Source organism: Electrona antarctica (assembly GCF_951216825.1).
Source record: "Electrona antarctica genome assembly, chromosome: 6".
Lineage (NCBI taxonomy): Eukaryota > Metazoa > Chordata > Actinopteri > Myctophiformes > Myctophidae > Electrona > Electrona antarctica.
Genome location: NC_136811.1, coordinates 53790893 through 53801169, shown reverse-complemented (window position 1 = coordinate 53801169; position 10277 = coordinate 53790893).

Genomic DNA, 10277 nt, shown 5'->3' with positions numbered 1-10277 from the left:
AGAGAAAACAATTAGCACATGCCAGTAGGAAGACAAACCAAACCTACAGTGCCCCAACTATAAACTAAATACAGAATTCAAATAAACAAAACAAAAGGGTAAAATAACAGTGGAAAACAGTGGCTGGACTGGTCCCTTTAAGGAAACATAACACATTAGTGCCAGCCCTAGTAGTACACAAACACTGTATTCAAATCATTAAAAGAACAAACAATAAAACCTACTTTGAGACAGTGAAGTGATTAGAAAGCTACATTTAAATACACAAATACATGCAGTGCATAGAAATATATGTACTGTTTTACCAGTCTCTCAGTCTGAGCACAGCAGCAGGTCACTTCACTTGTGTATGATGAATGTCAGTTGAAGACTGAAATACAAATAAATACATTTAAATAAGGTCAAATAAAACAATATCGATACAGACTAAAATGCTAAAACAATGGCCAAACGTGGCATGTGCCGCAACAAACAGCTTTGGCCTACCATGCTTCCTCCATGAGAAGGAACACCAGTTTCTGCAGCAGAGTTAAAATGGCTCTCTACTAGGAGGAACAAGGCTTTTGTACTTCCTGCTGGTCATGTGACTAGGTCACATGAATGGTGCAGTAGGTGCACCACTCACCTTGATTCCCACACAAATAAAAACAAAAATCACAGCAAACAAAGTACTAAAGTGCTTATGTCCTGGGGAGTTTAAATGCAGTCCCCACTTTAACATACTGAAACATCATGACCACGACCAATCAGCATTACACATCACCCTAGCTAAGAGTGGAGTGGAGGCAACATGTACACCCTCATCCCTCTTCAGCCAGACTGACACATATGCATATATTTGCCTTATTTATAAATCTAGAAGATAATATCAAGATCTACATTCAAGCTCCCTGACGGTAACCCTGAGGTTACCATATTCCTTCTTGGAGATTGGATTTAATTATAGAACTTTAATGAATTAAACTCCTTGTGTGTTGTGTGAACTGAACCAGTGCAGGACACAGTTAGCTGCCGTTGTGTGTCTGGCAGTGCAGTGGAACGGAAGCGAGGACCACAGAGCTCACCCCACAGTCGCCTCTTGATATTCTTACTCCTGTTCATGTGCTCTGTGTCCACCAGGGCATCCACCACTGAATGGTACAGCTGCTGGTACTCTGCCACGCTGCGGCCGTGGATCAGCAGACCTGGAGCATCCGAGGCAACACTTATGAGTGTCTCCCGTCCAGGGGAAGAGATCCGGGGGCAGAGGCAGCATTCTGGCAGGATAGCAGCGTTCTGGGAGAATCGTGCCTCCAGAGGCTCACCCAGAAACTCCTTCTCTGCATGCTTAGCTGGTGGTCCGTTCAGTCTGATCAGCAGACCTGGATCTTCTGCACGTTCTGGGGCAACAGTTACAGGTGTCTCTCGCTCTGGGGAAGAGGTCTGGGGACCGAGACGACATTCTGGCAGGACAGCAGCATTCTGGATGAGTGGTGTCACCAGGGGCTTCTTGGAGGCTCTCAGACGATCTTGATCTTCATCTCTCTTCCCTTTTTGCTTCTTTGTCAATTTAGCCTATAAAAAAAGATTCAAGGTGAAAACAGGTCAACAATAGTAGGGTCTGGACTGTACTTAAGTACTCCAGGTGGATACAAATATTATAACTAGAAACAAATTTCAGGAAATTTGACTGGGTGCCTGCAGCTCGCCAAGTCTGTGCAGCATTTGAGCCACGGACCACCATTTGATGACATTTAGCCTCTCAGACCCTGTAAGGGTCCATTTGGTTGACTTTCAATGGGGTATTTTGTCTAAGTTTATTGCACATTACGTTGCCACCAACATTCTAATGCTAACATGCTAACATGCTAATACTAACATGCTGATGCTAACATGCTAATGCTAACATGCTAACATGCTAATGCTAACATGCTAATGCTAATATGCTAATGCTAACATGCTAATATGCTAATGCTAACATGCTAATGCTAACATGCTAACATGCTAATGCTAACATGCTAATGCTAACATGCTAATGCTAACATGCTAATGCTAACATGCTAACATGCTAATGCTAACATGCTAATGCTAACATGCTAATATACTAATGCTAACATGCTAATGCTAACATGCTAATGCTAACATGCTAACATGCTAATGCTAACATGCTAACATGCTAATGCTAACATGCTAATGCTAACATGCTAATGCTAACATGCTAACATGCTAATGCTAACATGCTAATGCTAACATGCTAACATGCTAATGCTAACATGCTAACATGCTAATGCTAACATGCTAATGCTAACATGCTAACATGCTAATGCTAACATGCTAACATGCTAACATGCTAATGCTAACATGTTAACATGCTAATGCTAACATGCTAATGCTAACATGCTAATGCTAACATGCTAACATGTTAATGCTAACATGCTAATGCTAACATGCTAATGCTAACATGCTAATGCTAATATGCCAAGGGGTCCATTTGGTTTCGCTCAGGGGGGCGGCCCGGTTCTGGCGAGCCGCCCTGCGTCCGAAACGGTTGAGAAATGACAGAGTTACGTGTTTCCCCAAATTTCTCTATTGACTTTCAATGTGTGTGTGTGCGTGCACATGTGTGCATGTGCGTGCATGTGCGTGTGTGCGCGCGTGTGTGAGAGTTGGTCAGGTGACCTTGAATCATTAACAAAGTATAATTTTCACCTGGGCTAGTCTATGCAATGCAAACAGTATTGAAAGTTAAAAGCACAGTGACTCTCTATGACAGAACGTATGTCCGAACAAATTGCTCTATCGCAAAAAGTAAAAGTCGAATGCGATTTTTGTTCTCGCCGTGAGTGACCCGAGGCATTGAGGTACGCCGTGTGCGATCGTGGTATTGGTACGATAAAAAACGTGGTTATAAGAGCGAGTTAAGAATTGTGCTTGTGATGAAAAAATTGCTGACTCATTCAGGTATTTAACATGGAGTTTATGACACATTATGATGGTACACCTGTCGCTTTCAGGGCTGTAGTTCACGTACTGTATGTATCTGGGCTTTGGTTGTGACATTGGGTGAAAGAGGACGAGTGTGGCTACAAAATTACCGAAACCCATGCGTGTAAAGTGAATATTTTGGCCGTGAGGACGATTTGTTCGGAGAATTTCGGTATAGTCTTCACATTGGCTTCTCACTCTGATCCGCTCTCTCTCTGGGCGTGCGACACTCTGAGTCGAGAATATTGCTCAGACCACACACACTTTGAACTGCGATAGCGGGCAAACCGTGCAACGTATTCGAATTCCGTCTGAACAACCACAAAGTCGATGGCCTCGTGTGCTGTTTGACGTTTAAATCGTGTTTCTACGTAACAGTATGCCAGAGCAATGTGGCTCCAAAGTAACGTGTCGTTTTCTGTTTTTACCCGCGTCTCCCCATCGACTTTGAATGGGGCATTTTCGCGTCGTTTATTGCGAATTACGTCGGCACGGTAACACGAATCGGAAAGAAAAGCACAAGCACACCATTCCCGGCCGAGCCGCACGTTTTGATGTATATATTGCGGGGCTTTGGCAAACCGTGCGGCCGGCCATAGACGTCGAAGTTTCGCGTATTGGTGATTATAATAATTACGACTAGAAACTAATTTCAGGAAATTTGACTGGGTGCCTGCAGCTCGCCAAGTCTGTGCAGCATTTGAGCCACGGACCACCATTTGATGACATTTAGCCTCTCAGACCCTGTAAGGGTCCATTTGGTTGACTTTCAATGGGGTATTTTGTCTAAGTTTATTGCACATTACGTTGCCACCAACATTCTAATGCTAACATGCTAACATGCTAATACTAACATGCTGATGATAACATGCTAATGCTAACATGCTAATATGCTAATGCTAACATGCTAATGCTAACATGCTAACATGCTAATGCTAACATGCTAACATGCTAATGCTAACATGCTAATGCTAACATGCTAATGCTAACATGCTAACATGCTAACATGCTAATGCTAACATGCTAATGCTAATATGCTAATGCTAACATGCTAATATGCTAATGCTAACATGCTAATGCTAACATGCTAACATGCTAATGCTAACATGCTAATGCTAACATGCTAACATGCTAACATGCTAATGCTAACATGCTAATATACTAATGCTAACATGCTAATGCTAACATGCTAATGCTAACATGCTAACATGCTAACATGCTAACATGCTAATGCTAACATGCTAATGCTAACATGCTAACATGCTAATGCTAACATGCTAATGCTAACATGCTAACATGCTAATGCTAACATGCTAACATGCTAATGCTAACATGCTAATGCTAACATGCTAAGGGGTCCATTTGGTTTCGCTCAGGGGGGCGGCCCGGTTCTGGCGAGCCGCCCCGCGTCCGAAACGGTTGAGAAATGACAGAGTTACGTGTTTCCCCGAATTTCTCTATTGACTTTCAATGTGTGTGTGTGCGTGCACATGTGTGCATGTGCGTGCATTTGCGTGTGTGCGCGCGTGTGTGAGAGTTGGTCAGGTGACCTTGAATCATTAACAAAGTATCATTTTCACCTGGGCTAGTCTATGCAATGCAAACAGTATTGAAAGGTAAAGCACAGTGACTCTCTATGACAGAACGTATGTCCGAACAAATTGCTCTATCGCAAAAAGTAAAAGTCGAATGCGATTTTTGTTTTCCCCGTGAGTGACCCGAGGCATTGAGGTACGCCGTGTGCGATCGTGGTATTGGTACGATAAAAAACGTGGTTATAAGTGCGAGTTAAGAATTGTGCTTGTGATGAAAAAATTGCTGACTCATTCAGGCATTTAACATGGAGTTTTTGACACATTATGATGGTACACCTGTCGCTTTCAGGGCTGTAGTTCACGTACTGTATGTATCTGGGCTATGGTTGTGACATTGGGTGAAAGAGGACGAGTGTGGCTACAAAATTACCGAAACACATGAGTGTAAAGTGAATATGTTGGCCGTGACGACGATTTGTTCGGAGAATTTCGGTATAGTCTTCACATTGGCTTCTCACTCTGATCCGCTCTCTCTCTGGGCGTGCGACACTCTGAGTCGAGAATATTGCTCAGACCACACACACTTTGAACTGCGATAGCGGGCAAACCGTGCAACCTATTCGAATTCCGTCTGAACCATCACAAAGTCGATGGCCTCGTGTGCTGTTTGACGTTTAAATCGTGTTTCTACGTAACAGTATGCCAGAGCAATGTGGCTCCAAAGTAACGTGTCGTTTTCTGTTTTTCCACGCGTTTCCCCATCGACTTTGAATGGGGCATTTTTCGCGTCGTTTATTGCGAATTACGTCGGCACGGTAACACGAATCGGAAAGAAAAGCACAAGCACACCATTCCCGGCCGAGCCGCACGTTTTGATGTATATATTGCGGGGCTTTGGCAAACCGTGCGGCCGGCCATAGACGTCGAAGTTTCGCGTATTGATGATGATAATTATTACGATTAAGTATGCGTTTTAGATTTCAACCTGTGTTTCTGCCATTGCATGGCAGGCACCCAGAATAATAGAAATATACATTATTTAATAACAGTTATAATTAAATCCTGATTTATAATATAAAATGTATGCTCTAATTCAACTCACCACGTTTCCGTTCACCACAAGCTTAGCTGCTGGTTGCTTTTGGACTGGACGCTCTTCCCACAGTGATAATTCTGCCATTGTGGACCAGCTCCAGCAGATTTCCTCTATTTTATCTAGCTTTGCTGGTGGTTGGTCTTCAGGGGCTGATGATGCTGAACGCTTTAGCCGCTGTGATGATGCTCTGGTTGTAGGTTTGCAGTAATCCATTCTATCTCTGATGTTCATGATGACAATCTGTGAGATGTTCTCTGTCTGGATAATAAACTGTAAGATGTTCTCCGTCTGGATAACACACTGTAAGATGTTCTCTGTCTGGATAACACACTGTAAGATGTTCTCTGTCTGGATAACACACTGTAAGATGTTCTCTGTCTGGATAACACACTGTAATATGTTCTCTGTCTGTATAACACACTGTAAGATGTCCTCTGGTGATCTGTCCTCAGGTGTTGTGATACCTTGCAGATTGGTGGTCTACTTATAGCCCCCAATGGGTGGGACTTTTATATCACCCTCTATCAAGGAGCCAATTGGAGAAGAGAATCATGTTGTGGCTAAAATGCAAATAGGTCACATGATGATGGCTGATGATTGATTAGACAAAACATCCAACAATGCAGAGATCACACTTGTTAATGGTCACTGATTGTCAGGCAAACTACACAAATATCACATGAAGACCATTATTAGAGGAAATTGAGCCTGAAAGTAAACAGGATTCAAATATAATAACTAACTACATGTCTTGTATATCTGCTATGTTTTCAATGTATTATTATTTTTCTTAAAGTGAAACCTATAGTGGTTATGTCTGTGTCTATCATGTTATAAACCAATGATAAGTATTAACAAGAGCTTGTGACTAAATCATAACTGCATTGCATCCATTGGAACACTTTCGCCTTTTTCCCCTTGAAAGGTAACTGTGTTGGAAATATAGTAAAAGGTTTCCTGGATGTGGAAAAACTCCATTACTCTGGAAATGAAATAAAGGCATCAAGGTACAACATGCAATCAGTCCTTATAATAGTGGTTCTACATTTACAGTAAGAAACAAATTGACCCTTACACAGGTCTGTAAACTCTGAGTGTAAAAAATGAACTAAATTGATGTTAATAAAACAGTTTATTTGGACGAAACATGAACAAAACCAGGGCAAATCACAACAAACTTCTATGATATCAAACTTGGATCTTTACTACAAGATACAAATAAACTGATCTAAAGTCAATACATTTTTTATTTACGTCATACGATTTGAAATGTTTTCAGTATTGTACTTCAGATCCTGCCCCTGACACTGCAGTTTCTATATTATAATAAACTTTTTGCCCACATCTCCAATAATAAGGTGATCAAACAGACAGTCGGTAAGATATCAAATTTAAATTCATGAATGAAATTCATTGGTACATATATTCATCACGTCATATGCTCATATGTCTAAATCACAACAAATTGAGTGCAAATCACAACAATTTGAGTGCAAATCACAGCAAATCCAGTGCAGTGCAAAATATATACAAATAAAAACAAAAATCACAGCAAACAAACTATATACAAGTGCTTAAGTCCTGGGAGAGATAAAATGCAGTCCTTACTTTGACCACGGCCAATCAGCATTACACATCACTGGACGCTCTGGAAACAGTGATAATTCTTCCGTTGTGGACAGGCTCCAGCAGATTTCCTCTATTTTATCTAGTTCTGCCAAGAATACTTTGTCTGAATGGTACAGCTGCTGGTACTCTGCCATGCTGCGGCCGTGGATCAGCAGGCCTGGAGCATCCGAGGCAACACTTATGAGTGTCTCCCGTCCAGGGGAAGAGATCCGGGGGCCGAGGCAGCATTCTGGCAGGATAGCAGCGTTCTGGGAGAATCGTGCCTCCAGAGGCTCATTGGAATCACCCAGAATCTCCTTCTCTGCATGCTTAGCTGGTGGTCCATTCAGTCTGATCAGCAGACCTGGATCATCTGCACGTTCTGGGGCAACAGTTAAAGGTGTCTCTTGCTCGGGGGAAGAGATCTGGGGAAAGAGACAGAGGCAGCATTCTGGCTTCTTGAAGGCTCTCAGACGATCTTGATCTTCATCTCTCTTCCCTTTTTGCTTCTTTGTCAATTTAGCCTATACAAAACAAAGATTCAAGGTGAAAACAGGTCAACAATGGATACAAATATTATAATAGAAATATACATTTTTTAATAAGTTATAATTAAATCCTGATTTATAATGTAAAATGTATGCTCTAATTCAACTCACCATGTTTCCGTTCACCAAAAGCTTAGCTGCTGGTTGCTTTTGGACTGGACGCTCTTCCCACAGTGATAATTCTGCCGTTGTGATTTCCTCTATTTTATCTAGTTCTGCCCAGAATACTTTCTCCATCTCTTGCAGCTCCGGCATGACCGCAGACTTAGCCTTCTCAGCCTGGAGAAGATCCTCACACAAAACCATCACAGAAGATGTTTCCTCAGCAACCTGAATTATGAATAGAACATGGTTAGGTTGTGTGACATTGACATTAGATTAAAATGTAACACATGTAATGTACTACATTACAGAATGTAGTATTATGTAATTCTCAACATTATTCCATAACAGAGTATATGTTCAAATGGTACAAAATTGACCCATAAGTGTATATTTGGTTCAGAGTTAAATAAATAAAAAAAATAGACAGAATCAGTGCAATTAAACTCACCCAACGCTTAGCTGGTGGTTGGTCTTCAGGGGCTGATGATGCTGAACGCTTTAGCCTCTGTGATGATGCTCTGGTTGTAGGTTTGCAGGAATCCATTATATCTCTGATGTTCATGATGACAATCTGTGAGATGTTCTCTGTGTGGATAACACACTGTATCAGACGATCTTGATCTTCATCTCTCTTCCCTTTTTGCTTCTTTGTCAATTTAGCCTATACAAAACAAAGATTCAAGGTGAAAACAGGTCAACAATGGATACAAATATTATAATAATAGAAATATACATTTTTTAATAAGTTATAATTAAATCCTGATTTATAATGTAAAATGTATGCTCTAATTCAACTCACCATGTTTCCGTTCACCAAAAGCTTAGCTGCTGGTTGCTTTTGGACTGGACGCTCTTCCCACCGTGATAATTCTGCCGTTGTGATTTCCTCTATTTTATCTAGTTCTGCCCAGAATACTTTCTCCATCTCTTGCACGCCACGCCACGCCACGCCACGCTCTTCCCACAGTGATAATTCTGCCGTTGTGATTTCCTCTATTTTATCTAGTTCTGCCCAGAATACTTTCTCCATCTCTTGCAGCTCCGGCATGGCCGCCGACTTAGCCTTCTCAGCCTGGAGAAGATCCTCACACAAAACCATCACAGAAGATGTTTCCTCAGCAACCTGAATTATGAATAGAACATGGTTAGGTTGTGTGACATTGACATTAGATTAAAATGTAACACATGTAATGTACTACATTACAGAATGTAGTATTATGTAATTCTCAACATTATTCCATAACAGAGTATATGTTCAAATGGTACCAAATTGACCCATAAGTGTATATTTGGTTCAGAGTTAAATAAATAAAAAAAATAGACAGAATCAGTGCAATTAAACTCACCCAACGCTTAGCTGGTGGTTGGTCTTCAGGGGCTGATGATGCTGAACGCTTTAGCCTCTGTGATGATGCTCTGGTTGTAGGTTTGCAGGAATCCATTATATCTCTGATGTTCATGATGACAATCTGTGAGATGTTCTCTGTGTGGATAACACACTGTAAGGTGTTCTCTGTGTGGATAACACACTGTAAGATGTTCTCTGTCTGGATAACACACTGTAAGATGTTCTCTGTCTGGATAACACACTGTAAGATGTTCTCTGTCTGGATAACACACTGTAAGATATTCTCTGTCTGGATAACACACTGTAAGGTGTTCTCTGTGTGGATAACACACTGTAATATGTTCTCTGTCTGGATAACACACTGTAAGATGTCCTCTGGTGCTCTGTCCTCAGGTGTTGTGATACCTTGCAGATTGGTGGTCTACTTATAGCCCCCAATGGGTGGGACTTTTATATCACCCTCTATCAAGGAGCCAATTGGAGAAGATAATCATGCTGTGGCTAAAATGCAAATAGGTCACATGATGATGGCTGATGATTGATTAGACAAAACATACAACAATTCATAGATCACACTTGTTAATGGTCACTGATTGTCTGGCAAACTACCTTACACAAATATCACATGAAGACCAGTATTAGAGAAAATTGCCCTGAAAGTAAACAGGAATCAAATATAACAGTAACTGTACAAGGTTAGTGGTGAACCCTCATATGTGTTTTTAAATTACGCGTGTTGACAAAGCCTTTGCCACAAACTGTACAAGTAAATGGCCTTTCACCTGTATGAGTCATCATGTGTAATTCTAGACCACACTGTTGACTACAGCCTTTACCACAAACTGTACAAGTAAAGGGCCATTCCCCTGTATGAGTCATCATGTGTTTTTTTTAGAACACTTGCATTAACATAGCATTTGCCACAAACATTAAGCTTGATTTTTATGAATGTGTGGCAGCTGTGTTTCTTTTTTTTTATTAGTTTGCATAGTTTTTCATGTTCCAGTTACAATGTAAAGTTCTGTTACATACTCCCATGTAACTGGGAGTATGATACATGGGATACAAGTATA